The sequence below is a fragment of the Tyto alba genome, unplaced genomic scaffold (genome assembly GCF_018691265.1).
Source record: "Tyto alba isolate M040663 unplaced genomic scaffold, T.alba_DEE_v4.0 Super-Scaffold_42, whole genome shotgun sequence".
Lineage (NCBI taxonomy): Eukaryota > Metazoa > Chordata > Aves > Strigiformes > Tytonidae > Tyto > Tyto alba.
In genome coordinates this window covers 19,661,619-19,673,955 of record NW_024881318.1, presented here as the reverse complement: position 1 = coordinate 19,673,955, position 12,337 = coordinate 19,661,619, and the positions used below count along the sequence as shown (strand labels likewise).

The 12,337-nt window shown below is 43.6% G+C and overlaps 1 protein-coding gene across 1 annotated transcript in view; it reads right to left on the bottom strand.

Moving 5' to 3' along the window:
* Window positions 1–9,993, bottom strand: part of NIM1K (NIM1 serine/threonine protein kinase) — a 28,930-nt gene extending 18,937 nt beyond the window's left edge. Inside the window, exon 1 of the mRNA XM_042804402.1 lies at window positions 9,721–9,993. The gene's annotated coding sequence lies outside the window, so the exon portion shown is untranslated. The remainder of the gene's footprint in view (window positions 1–9,720) is intronic.
* Window positions 9,994–12,337: the final 2,344 nt, after the last annotated feature.

Sequence of the window (12,337 nt, the reverse complement as noted above, 5' to 3'; positions counted from 1 at the left end):
TAATCACACCACTTAATCTGGTGACAACATGCAGAGCTCAACAGGACTGGAAAGAGATTATTCTCATAACCTCTAATTCATTTGGTTGGCATGAATGAACAGTTTCTCATGACTGTTTACTGGAAGAAAGAACTTAATACATTTTGGTCTCTAATTTTTAAACCTGGGGGTATCACTAAGTACTCAAAAGGCAAAGATATAGTAATTTATGACAGTGATTGTGATAGTACTCAGCATTAAAACCAGAGAACCATTATTCTGAAAGCATGCTGCCTTCTCAAAGCCAGCATCAAGCTTATATCCCATACCCCCTGCACTCGCCATATATAACTCTAGACTTTTTCACAGACATGATGTAGAATTGAGCATACACACCATTTGTGGGCATTGTTAAATCAAAAGCAAAGCAAAAAGACAACCTCTCCTTCCATGCTGTGCTCTCTTCTTCATGAAAATAAAATCAGATGTGCACATAGATTAACTTACTGTTCACTCAAGCAATGTCACAGTTCCTGCTTACTACCCCTGATGATAATACTCCTGATAATCCTTTAAGGTGATTTTCATATTTTTTCCGTTGTAACAAACAAATGCACAAAATTATTGCTTGTATGTACCGTACACTTTGGAGAAGTAAACAAGTTAAGCCAATGGCTTTAGTGAGTTGTTACTGTATGCCTAAGACACACAGATGACCACAAAGTTTCATAAACTGTGGGAATTGAAAGATTGCTGAGGAACCAGGCTGGCCTGATGGCTGAAATGCAAACGTTGGAGTCTCATTTCTGATGAAGATGGAATCTGTTCACCTTTTCTATTTTACTACCAGCATGGAATTTTTCATCATGTAAAGGGGTCTTGGCAATACATTTGCTAATTCTGAACTTCTTGTATTACAACAGTAAATTTAAGACAGAATTCTGAGCTTTCTTTGAAAAGCTCTGTAGTTCTATTGAAGTAGATTAAAAGCATTTATACTGGGACTGATTATATGGCCTGATGAAGCCCATATGAGAATTCCAGTTCTAAGAAAGTTTTCTTTCAATTGTGATTTCAGAGTAACTTAGATTTTTTTTTTATTCTAGTTTCTGACCTATTAATTCAAGAAAGACAGAAAAATTAATGTAAATAGAGGCATTTTTTCATCCTCCCTCAAATGGCTTCACCAGATGACCTAGTGTTTATGCTCCAAGATTCAGATAAAATAGAGACATCTTTTAAACATCTCCATATTCCTTCTGTACTGAACACATTTGTCAGTCCCTCTACTAGCAGAATGTCTTACACATATGAAAACTATGGCAGCAGATGTAAAATTTGCCTACAAATACAAAGAGAATCAGAGTCCAAATCAGCTTTAAAATTCAGGAGGCCTTGGCAGACAGCACCTGTTTGCAGCACCAAAATCCCTTACATACACCATGTTTTATTTACTGTTGGAAGGACTAGCAGAGACCAAAACCAAAAATGAACTTCCAGTTCTAAAGCTGCCAAATGTAGGGAGTCTTCACAAAGCACTTCTGAAAGATAAAATTTCTGTGGAACTGTATTGCAACTAATTGTAATCTCAGTATCTACCAGCTGAAGCTCAGATCCCTGATGGAAAAGGACTGATATGAGCAAGGAACTGATTCTCATTTTTGTGCTGTAGCAGTCAAAGACAAGGTTCTTCTGTAGCACCCTTTTGTGTATACTACCATTCACAACATCAAAATCATTGCTGAGTCTGCAAAACTTCAAAGCTCAGACATACTTACTGAATTCATTCTCCAAAACTACCTCTGACTTTACACTTTTCTCAGCATTTCTTCTCACAATTTCAGCTAATAACACTTGTCTCTCAGGTGACTTGAATGGTAACATCAAATCAGAAGAAAGCCTTTCTCCTTGCAAGGACACATGTCAGAGAAACACATGCTTCTTCAATGGAACCAGTGAAACAAAAGTGGGGTCAAACCCAAGTGTGTGACCTCAAGGGGTTTTCCTCCACTTTTTTTCCCTGTAATACAGCCCTGAATTCAACATTTCCATTGCACATCCCTCTAATCCCAAATTCAACTAAATCTTACAATGTACCTATCACACAGGCACATATGTAGACAGATAGCACCACAGACTCACATGTGAAATATCCAAGAAAAACCACTAATCACCAGAGAATGAGGGGTTGCTGCAATTTCTCTTCCCATGCTGGTTGTGACCAGCACTGAAGCACCCACCACTGTTACCACTCGCTTTTCACTCCTGACAGACTGTCAGTGCTTGTTCCTCACTTGCCTGAAGAGCAAAGCATGGAGGGGGGAGGTCAATGGAAACAGCTTCTCCCATTCACTCCCAGATGTTATAGAGCCAACAGTTTCAGCATTTTCCAATCTAACATTGCTGACGCTGTGGGCAGCCTAGTACAACACAGCATGTCCAAAGTAATTTAATGTACTCATCCAGCCATACAAATGCTTTTATTAGTAAGAATTTATCAGATCAGACTGAATGGAGGAAAAATAACCAAGAAGAAAACAAGGACACTGCCAAGACAGGCTTTTTATCAGGAGGAAACAATTATTTCTGAAACAACACATCTGTTAAGGAAGCTACATTCTTGTTGTTAGTGATGCGTTGGCTCTACTTTTAAGTTTCACTGATACCAGTAATTTTTCCCTATGAATAGTGTAAGACTCAATGTCCCAAGACAGTTTCTTTTTTTGTAAATGTCCTGTATTGCCTCATATGTCGGTTACGTGGAGCTGACAAAGACAATTCAGTCTCTTTAAAAAACCTGAAGCTATTCCACATCTGGTCTAAAATAATTTTCATACGATTTTAAACAAAACAAACCAACCCAAGAGAACCCAGGTCAAAAGAGCTACCATGAAGTAGCCTTGTGACTGGAGCACCTACTCAGACTTTGGTGGTGTATTTGTATCCCTACTCTAAACCCTGAGGAAGGGTTTCAGACACAGTCTTTCACCGTGCAGAAGGATGCTGTCACTGCTCAACTATCCTACAAGCATGCCTTCAAAACCATAGGTATTATTAAAGCAAGTTTCTAGAGATGTGGGTGGAAGACAATTTGCTGACTGTGATGCAGACCCATGTAGCAATTTATATGTAAAATTTATGTACCAGATTATCACCCCCTCGTGAAGAAAAGTTAAAAAATAGTTTCTCAACATCAAGCTTACGGAAATGGATCTATGCAAGATACCTAAATGAAATAATGTGATGTTTATTAAGAATTAAGTCTCGGTTAAGAAGAAACATTGCACAATCTTCTTGCTTCCCTCTCTCCACTGCCCTCTGCAACTGAAGCTGGGGTAGGGGCAAACACAGTAGCACACATCTCATGATATTCCCAAATGTCAAATACCAATTATATAGAAGAAAAACATATATGCAAACACAAGTATGTAAAGAATACCAACACTCTGAAAATATAAAAAATAACTAAATCATCCTCCAAGAGAAACACTACTTTAACTGGGTGATAAATAGTTGTCTAAAGAATAGATATTTCCAAATATGTTACAATGAAGCAAACCTATAATTATAAATGCAGGCCTCCGGGCTATCACATTTTGCAACCTACCAGCATCAGATCAGAAGCAATGCTGACACAGGAGCAGTTACTTCACTTTGACTAATAGTAAAATGATGAAACTAGAGAGCTAAATCCTCTCCTGGACTTGAATGCAGGTGGTGGGAGAGCAGACAGGCCTGGCTGCTGCGGGCAGGGCCCGGCCTCACGGGGCAGCTACGGGGGTGGCGGGTCTGAGGGGGCACCCAGAGACCGACTCCCACCTCTGCACATGCCGGACAGCACTCCCAGACTGGGGCCACAGCTGTGAAACTAAGAGGGGACTCCACTGTATGGGGCAGGAGTACTGGGAGCAAAATGATGGGCAACCTGTTTCTCAAAAACCCCATAAATTTTGCCATGAGGAAGGCATAAATTACAAGGACAAAAAAAATCAGCAGCAAGTTACAGACGAAAACCTGACACTAAATGGCTGATAGCAGAAGGTTTTTTGCACCTTCCAGGTCTAAATCAAGTACTTCATCAAGAATGTTTTCTTATGCTTAAGGTCAACAAAAGTTAATAAAAATAATTTACATTTAATAATGAACTAATCATGAATTAAATAAAAAAATTAACATGGGTATGAGATCAGTGACATCTATATGCTTTGTGGGTGAAGCAAACACAGTGTGGGCAAACACAGTGGAAAGAGCACCCACATGAGCCTCGGGGAGAGCAGCCCAAGGCTGCCGGTACACACTGCAGCGTGACATGCAGGGAAAGTGACAGAAGGAGGGAAGAGAGAGGACTTTTAGGGTTTATTATCAGGCTGAGCAGCAAGCACATAAACTGTTTCTTAATGTTCGCTCCTGCTCTTCTTTACTTGTTTCACTGCATTTGGAAAAGCAAGACTTCCCTATAAATGCTAATGAAAATGAGCCACTGGGATTAACTGACTACTCATTTTAAATGTTGCATTTACTGACATTGGTGAGCAGTCAGCTCTCCTTCAGTACAATTATGACATGCTTGGCCAGAGGAATGGAACTCTATTTAAGAGCAGAGCACCAGGCTCAATTCTACAGTGTAATTTTTTTTATCTTCTGAATATTGGACCAGACTTGAGCATGAGCTGGCAGAGACTCTTCAATTTGACTTCTGCAAAGCCAAGTTTCTAACTGAGGATTCTGTGGAACCTGTAGCCAGTAAGAAAAAAATAGCTTGCACAATTCTTTCATGTATAAAAACGAAACCAAAAATGAGAATCATTGGGGAATTCTTCCTCCGTGATGATTAGCACAATGTCATGCTGTCCCTCTGAGCCCAGAATTAACCCATTTCATGGTGGCCTAGCAGGGCAGAGAAGACAACTGCCAGCACAATGACTTCCTCCAGAACTTGAAAAAGTAGATTCTTTCAACTGTGCTGTACAGAAAACAGCATTATATATGGGCCTACTGTGGAGGATGTGGCTGTCAATCGACACAAATGCAGCATCTCAAAGAGGCCACCTTGCTTGCATGAACCAGGCCTAGTTACCTTGACTTCATGAAAGCTTTCACAAACACTGAAGTTCACGAGTACATCTCAGCAAACTATAGGACAAACTATGGAAGTAATAACATACTAACTGCAAAATCATAGAAGAGGGATCTGTAACTGAGGATCAACTCAAATCAGTTCTCCTGAATTGTTCAGTGCCAGATGAGTTTTCAAGCATGCTCCAATTGACTTGCAGAAAATATTAACATTTTCTAACTTCCTTTCAGTTTAAATATTTTCTCATTTTGCAACAAAAGCTTTAAAAGCCATTATAGTATCAGCACTCATTGTTGCACAGTGTAATAACCAGATTATTTTAATGAGGGATTAAAGAGTCCTTAAACTTTTGATACAAACTCTAAAACATAAATGACATAATAATTTAGACTGAGAACAATGACTTATAAACACCTGGCAAACACCAGGCTTGGGACACAGAGCCAAGTCATACACTGCTATTACAGCAACAAATTGCTCCATGATTTAACACTGTGCCTTTCCTAGAAGACTGGAGGTGCATCGGTTTGACTCCAGGCACTATTTCAAGAGAAGGAAATGGAGAGCATTTAAATCAGCTGTTATCTAGAAGCTCAATATTGATGATCTAATTTGGAAACTGGATTAAACTGCACAGATTAACACACCGCTGTACAGATGTGTGGATTTATGGTTGTCATGACAACCAGTAGAAAATGTATCCCACTAATACTCTCTGAGCAGATCTGTCTCCACGCAGCATTAACAAGATTTATCACTAGCACAGATATGCTCACAGTGATTTCATCGCGGATATCTAGATCAATATAATCTCCACCTCTGCATCTTAAAATACCAATTCACAACCAGAACGAAAGAGAGGGTCATCTTGTGAATGAATGCTAGAAGCAATGCAACAACCTTGGATGTTATCTGAAATGTGTAATTTCTTAGAAAATATTAGCATATTCCAATTAATTTTCCAGGATACTGAGTGTGCAAATATGTATTTATTTTCTAAATATAATAAAGTGACTATTACCCTGTGCTTCCCACATTATGTAGAGTCCTCTCATATTTCAAGTAAGAGACACATTGATTTCTATTTTGGTGTTATCTTTCTCAATAACTTGTTTTCCTTGCAATGAGAAGACTCTTTGGTTTTATGCTTCAGGAAAGAAAGTCAGGAAGCTGGGCAGTGTTTTCAGTTCCACTACTACCAATCTGCAGAATTCCTTAAAAAAGCAAAAGAAAAGCCATTTGCCTACTTTATGGGAACAGTCAGAGGCTGAGCTAATTAATATTTGCCAAGTCTCCTAAAAGAGAGCTGTCTATGCACAAAGAACTACTTTTTTACAAACACACAGAGGAGCCATGCTGGTAACTTTCTCAGTGTTAGCCAGGAGTTTCAACGGTTGAAGTTTATTCCCTGCCTCACAGTAAAAATCAGGAAAAAAAGCAAACAATCCTGACTTCTCAGGCTCTGGAATAATACCAGAGGCCAAGACTGGCCACGCAAAAGTTGTGTGGTGTTTCCACCTGTAAGGAGCTAAACCCATCGCTTGTCAGTATGGTTCAGATTCATGTGCTCTCATCTGTTACGTTCCCCACCCCACTGTAACTTCACCTCCAAAATAAAGAGCAAAAACTCCAGCTCCCCTCCCAAAGAGCACCTTTTGAACATATATCTTGCAACCACCTCTGACACTTGTGTTTCCCCAGGCAAAGCCCTACAGCTGCCACGATGCCGTGTCTGCCAGGGTCAGCGCGCTGTATCTCATGGAGTGGGAACATGCAACCGCTCCACGCCAGAGAGCATCTAATTTCCCCAGTAGTGGAGTCCAGAAAAATCCCACCATGAAGTTCAACCTACAGGACCCAAAGAAAAGACCTTTTCAGCAAAGGGCTAATCGATCAGTTTATTGTAATGTGGCTACAATACAAGCAACCAATTATTTTCCAGCACAACTTAATTGCCTTCAAAACAGAGTCACTAGATCAGAATGTATTATAATGAATTTTTTATATTTGTAATAGTGCAGGCCCTATGCTAATTTACTGTCCTGGGTTGAGTGAGTGGTGGAGTTTTTTGGTGGCAGGGGAGGGGGCTATCGGGGCGGCCCCCTGTGAGAAGCTTCTCAAAGCTCCCCCAGCTCCACGTCAGCTCCACTTCTGTTTGGGAAATTGAGCCCATCAGCTGCGCCTCTGCGATAACGTATTTAAGAAGGGACGTGGTGACGGGCAGTGGGACTTGTGAGGAGGAGTTGCTGCAGCTGCGTGAACACCAAGGTCAGTGGAGGAACGGAGGAAGAAAGGAGGGGGGAGGAGTGCTGGAGCAGAGACCCCCCTGTATCCTGTGGGGAGATGGCAGGGCGGCCCCCCCCTGCCACCCATGAAGATCTATGGTGGAGCAGACATTGATTTATGGCCTGTGGCTTCTTCTTTCCTGATCAAGGTTCTGTGCCCGAAGAAGGCCGGGGTCTCATGGGAAAAGGTAGCCCCGCTGCTGTAATTCAGTGCTGGGAGGATTGCAGCATGTGGGGGTGTCCCACACCGGAGCAGCTCGGGAAGGGCTGCAGCCGTGGGAGGGAATCCAGTCGGAGGAAGTAAGTGACCCATGATGGAGCAGTGTGGGGAACGCTGCAGCCCATGGGAGGAATTCACGTCGGAGAAAGTTTGTGGAGGACTGTCTCCTGTGAGAGGGGGACCACGATGGAGCAGGAGGAACAAGTTCCAGACACTCCCCTCACCGAAGATGAAGGAAGTGGCAGCACTGACTGCACCCCCCATTCCCTGCCCCTGCGCCACTGGGGGAGGAGGTAGAGATATCGGGAGCAGAGCTGAGCCCGGGAAGAAGGGAGGGGTGGGGGGAAGGTGTTCTCAAGATGTGGAAATGCTTCTCACTGTCCTACTCTGTGTTGTTAGTGTCTGTAATAAATATATGGGTTTTTTTCTTCCCCTAACAAGTCTGCCTTTTGCTCGTGACCATAAAGGGGAATTTTCTCCCCATCCCAGTCCTATCTCGAACCCCAAGCCTGGCTCTCTGTCCCTTCTCATTGACAGAGGGGAAGGGAGAGAGAGCTGCTGCATTGTGGTTGGCTGCCAACCAGGACCAAACCACGACATTTACAAAATAATTTTGAGTATTTCATATAACGAAACTAAGGACCCCACAACTGGACAACATTTTTTAAAGTACCCCAGAAGCTGTAATTTTTAAAACAACACGCTCAAAAGATCCTGAACAAGTAACTGTATGAACAGTAAACCCAGTGTATTCAGGCATCAATAGTTCCCAATTCACAAAGAGACCAGTTCTCTAGGACTAACTAAAATCCCGAGGTCCTCACGTCTATTTGTGTGGGATATTATTTAGAAAAGATGTATCAGCTGAATTAAAGGCACTAGAAGGTGGATGATAAATTTAAGAGGTCAGGAAAAATAAACTCAACCAAATTATTTGCTCATTAACAGCCATGGGATTGCTGAGCCCCTGGAACTGCTTCGGATATGAGAAAATATTTTAAAATAAATTATCCAGTGCAAGAAAAAATACTAAGTATGTAATTTATGTAATTTAGGTCCCCTTTTGATAGAAGCATATTTTTAAAATAGTTTTGGTTGGGTTCTTTTGGTTGTTGTTTTGATTTGTTTTGTGGGGGGTTGTTTTTTTTTTTGTTGTTTTTTGTTTGTTTGGTTTGGTTTTGGTTTTGTTTCTTTTACGCATACAGAAATACTATGTATGTACTGTAAGACCCTTTTTTGACACAACAATATTTTTTTTTTAAATTCAGGTTTTTTACACACACATGCACAAACACCCTTCTCTCCCTGAAAATGAGTACTGGTTTTTAGTTTTCCTCTTGTGGTGGGGGACAATCTAAATACACCGGAAATCATGTGTACCCATGATGTCAAACAATCTATTTGGTGTGAATCAATTAAAATGTCAGTTTACATCCTTAAAGGAAAAAGTACAGAAACAACAGATTTCTTGCCCGGTTATGTGTTTGACAGTAACTGTGCCAGCCACTCTAAAGCTATATGAACAGATTACACTATATAAGGAATAATATCCCAACCCAGAAAATACTGAAGCATGTCCTGGCTCCTTCCATGGAATTGGTTATATATTTTGTATGCTAAACACAATATGGCATTTCTTAGGCTGAAAATATTTTGGCTTTAGGCTCCAGTTAGCCTTATCATGAGGAGACAGACAGATGAAACTCTAGTGTCTCTCAAATAATCGGCATTTAAGTAATTTAAATGGCAGCCCACCCACAATGACACCGCCCCTCGGGGTGCGAGAGCCTCTGCGCCCCGCACAGGCTGGAGTTACCACTGGAATTTTTTACACTGTATTTTATTTAGAGTATTTTGAGGAAAGGTCAGAATTAGAAAAATGTGGGACGTTATGCCAGTTAAGTTCAGCGAGAAAAATAACTCCTTTTAGTCAGTACACTTCGTATAGGCAGATTAACGCACAAATTAAAACAGCGGCGACAGATATGTTACTGAAATTGTTAAAAGTCGTCCAGCAGCATAAGCAGAGGCTGGAGTGGAGGCCGGTTCGCCGCGGCGGCAGCCCGCCCGCAGCCCCGCCGCCCCCCGGTGAAGCGCGGGAAGGCGAGCCGAGCTCCCCAGCCACGGCCGCCAGCCCCGGCGGCGCGAGGAGCAGGTACCTGTAAGCCGGCTCCCTCCCGCCGCCGCCAGCCCCGGCTCCGCAGGGCCTCGCCGCCCGCTCCCGCCGCCCAGCCCCGGATCGCGGGCCTCAGCGCCGCCGCGGCCCCGTCCCGCCGCCCGCCATTTGCTCCTGTCAGGCGGCCCGCCATTTGCCCGCCCCGCCGCGTGCCCCCGGCAGCGGGGGCGGGGCCTGCGCGGCTGCCGGCCACCCGGCTGAGGGGATCGGCCGCCCCGGCTGAGGGGGCCGGCGACCGACCCGGGTCGAGGGGCCGCCGCCACCGCCCTTGCCGCCAAACCTTGGACAGCTCCGGCGGCGGCGGACCGAGCTCCCGCCCCCGGCAGCCGGGCGCAGCCCCCCACACCCCACTAACACCCCCGGGGCCTCCCGTCCCCACCTTTGCGACACGCAGCCCAGGAGCCACAAGCTGCACCCCCTGCCCGGCTTCAGCTCTTCAAACGGTACAAATTATTTCCTCAAAAGGCTGCCAGCCCTCACTTAACGGAATAGGAAAGACAAGCCCCCGCGGGCAGACAGATGTCCAGGCTCCAGCTAGAAGAAAAACCGGCCAGGCAGAAAGTAGCAGGGAGCTGCACGAGCGTCTCCCCGTGTGCGCAAAGCCGTGGGGAGGATGCAGACAACACTCACGAAGTCAGGTCCAGCCCTGACTGAAGCTGAACTAGCTCTCAGCTGGTGAGTCAGGGAAGGGGGGCTCCAGCCTCTGCTGTACCTGCCTGAGACGGCAGCTGTTTGACATGCTACAAATTATTTGTATTTTCATTATAAATAGCTCACTTTCATTTTTAAATTATCAGCTAGCAGCAACCACTACAGTTTAACAGCAACAAAATCTAACTGCACATTACATTTTCATGGTAGTCCCTATAGAAGGGATACTTCAACTCTTGAAAATAAACAACCAAATTAAACATCTATTATAAATGTTTTCCCACTGGGAGTAATACGGAATTACAGAATTTTTATGAGTACCATATTTTGCACCATTAGCTAATTAAAAGCTGCACTGCAGGCAGGCAAAACAAAGCAGAAGCTGCATGATGCTCATCTAGTGACCACTTCAGTTAGGACTGACATCCTATTTCACCATCATAAGCCTGCAGATGAAACAAGACTGTTTTCTAAAAAACAAAACAAACAAACAAACAAAAACAAAAACAAAACCCAAACCAATTGCTAGTCCTTTCTGATATTGCCTGAATAAATCAGTGTCTATCAAACTATCAATCAGCTCCCTTTCCCCTCCCCGCTCTAGTTTCAAGAAATAGCTTATGGCCTCTCATGAATATCACATAAATCTGCAAGTCTACCTCTAATCTTGGTCTCAATGCGATGCTCAGTTTTATTTTATATCCAGACACACCTCCCAGGTTCATTCCCATTTTCCCATTTCTCACTGTCTAGACCCCACTGTTTCAGTTGATTAGTTTAATCTGGCATAAATTCAAGCATTCACCCCGCACACTGCCCCACTGCAAGCTACAGACCAGTAGCTGCATTAACACAGGGCTCTGGGGACCAGCAGTATATATGTGTTTAAGAGGGAAGAACTCCTCCAATGATGTGTGGGTAACAGAGTTCAGAGAGGTCTGTGTGTCATACAGACACTTGGGTCAGAAAGAGGACGGCAAGGTGGCTGTTCCAGAGAGCAGCCAGAGCTTCTGACTCCCTTGGTATCAGTTGTTGCAGAAAGCAGGCCACTGGTGGGAGTAATGCGGGCTTCAGACAATTGGGAAGGAAGTTATAGGGAAGAAAGCATTGCAAAGGGAAGGGGTCTCTAGCAGAGTTATTACTTGAGGAGAGCCTTTAACTCTGTCCCTCAACATGAGGAGGGGATTGCTCATGGTCCTACCATGCTGTTTTGCCAATTGACGGGGTTAACACAAAGGACACAGACACCAAGCTAAAGAAATAGGCTTATTTTACTTTAAAGCAGCAGAAAGAATAAGCAAGGTAATGCACCTAGTCATTACTCCATAAAGCTAGCTGTAGTGATTAAGAAAGATACATCACCAGTTGCCCTCATACTCTACCATCACCCCGACCCGTGCATCAGCGGGGGAGCCCCGTCACAGCGAAGGGTGGGAGAGCCCTTCCCGGCAATGGGAAGTCCCACGCAGGGCGTCCACTCGTAGGTGGGGTCTGCGTCTGTGCTGTGAGAGGGCCCGGCTTTTGTACAGTTTAACAAACAAATCTATACAATATGCACGGGAGATACCTGGTAAATTGATATGCCTCACTAAGGATGATGGTAAAGTATGAGGGCAATTGGTGATGTATCTTTCTTAATCACTATAGCTAGCTTTATGGAGTAATGACTAGGTGCATTACCTTGCTTATTCTTTCTGCTGCTTTAAACAGTAATGTCTAGGTGCATTACCTTACTTATTCTTTCTGCTGCTTTAAACTAAAGTAAAATAAGCCCATTTCTTTAGCTTGGTGTCTGTGTCCTTTGTGTTAACCCCCTCAATTGGCAAAACACATGCCCCCCCCCAGGCCCAGCAGGAGTCTGGATGAGACAGCACTGGGGGCACAACAGCAGAACATCATTTCTCTCCTACCAAATTAATGAACTGTCATTGAAAAGGGGAGATCAAACA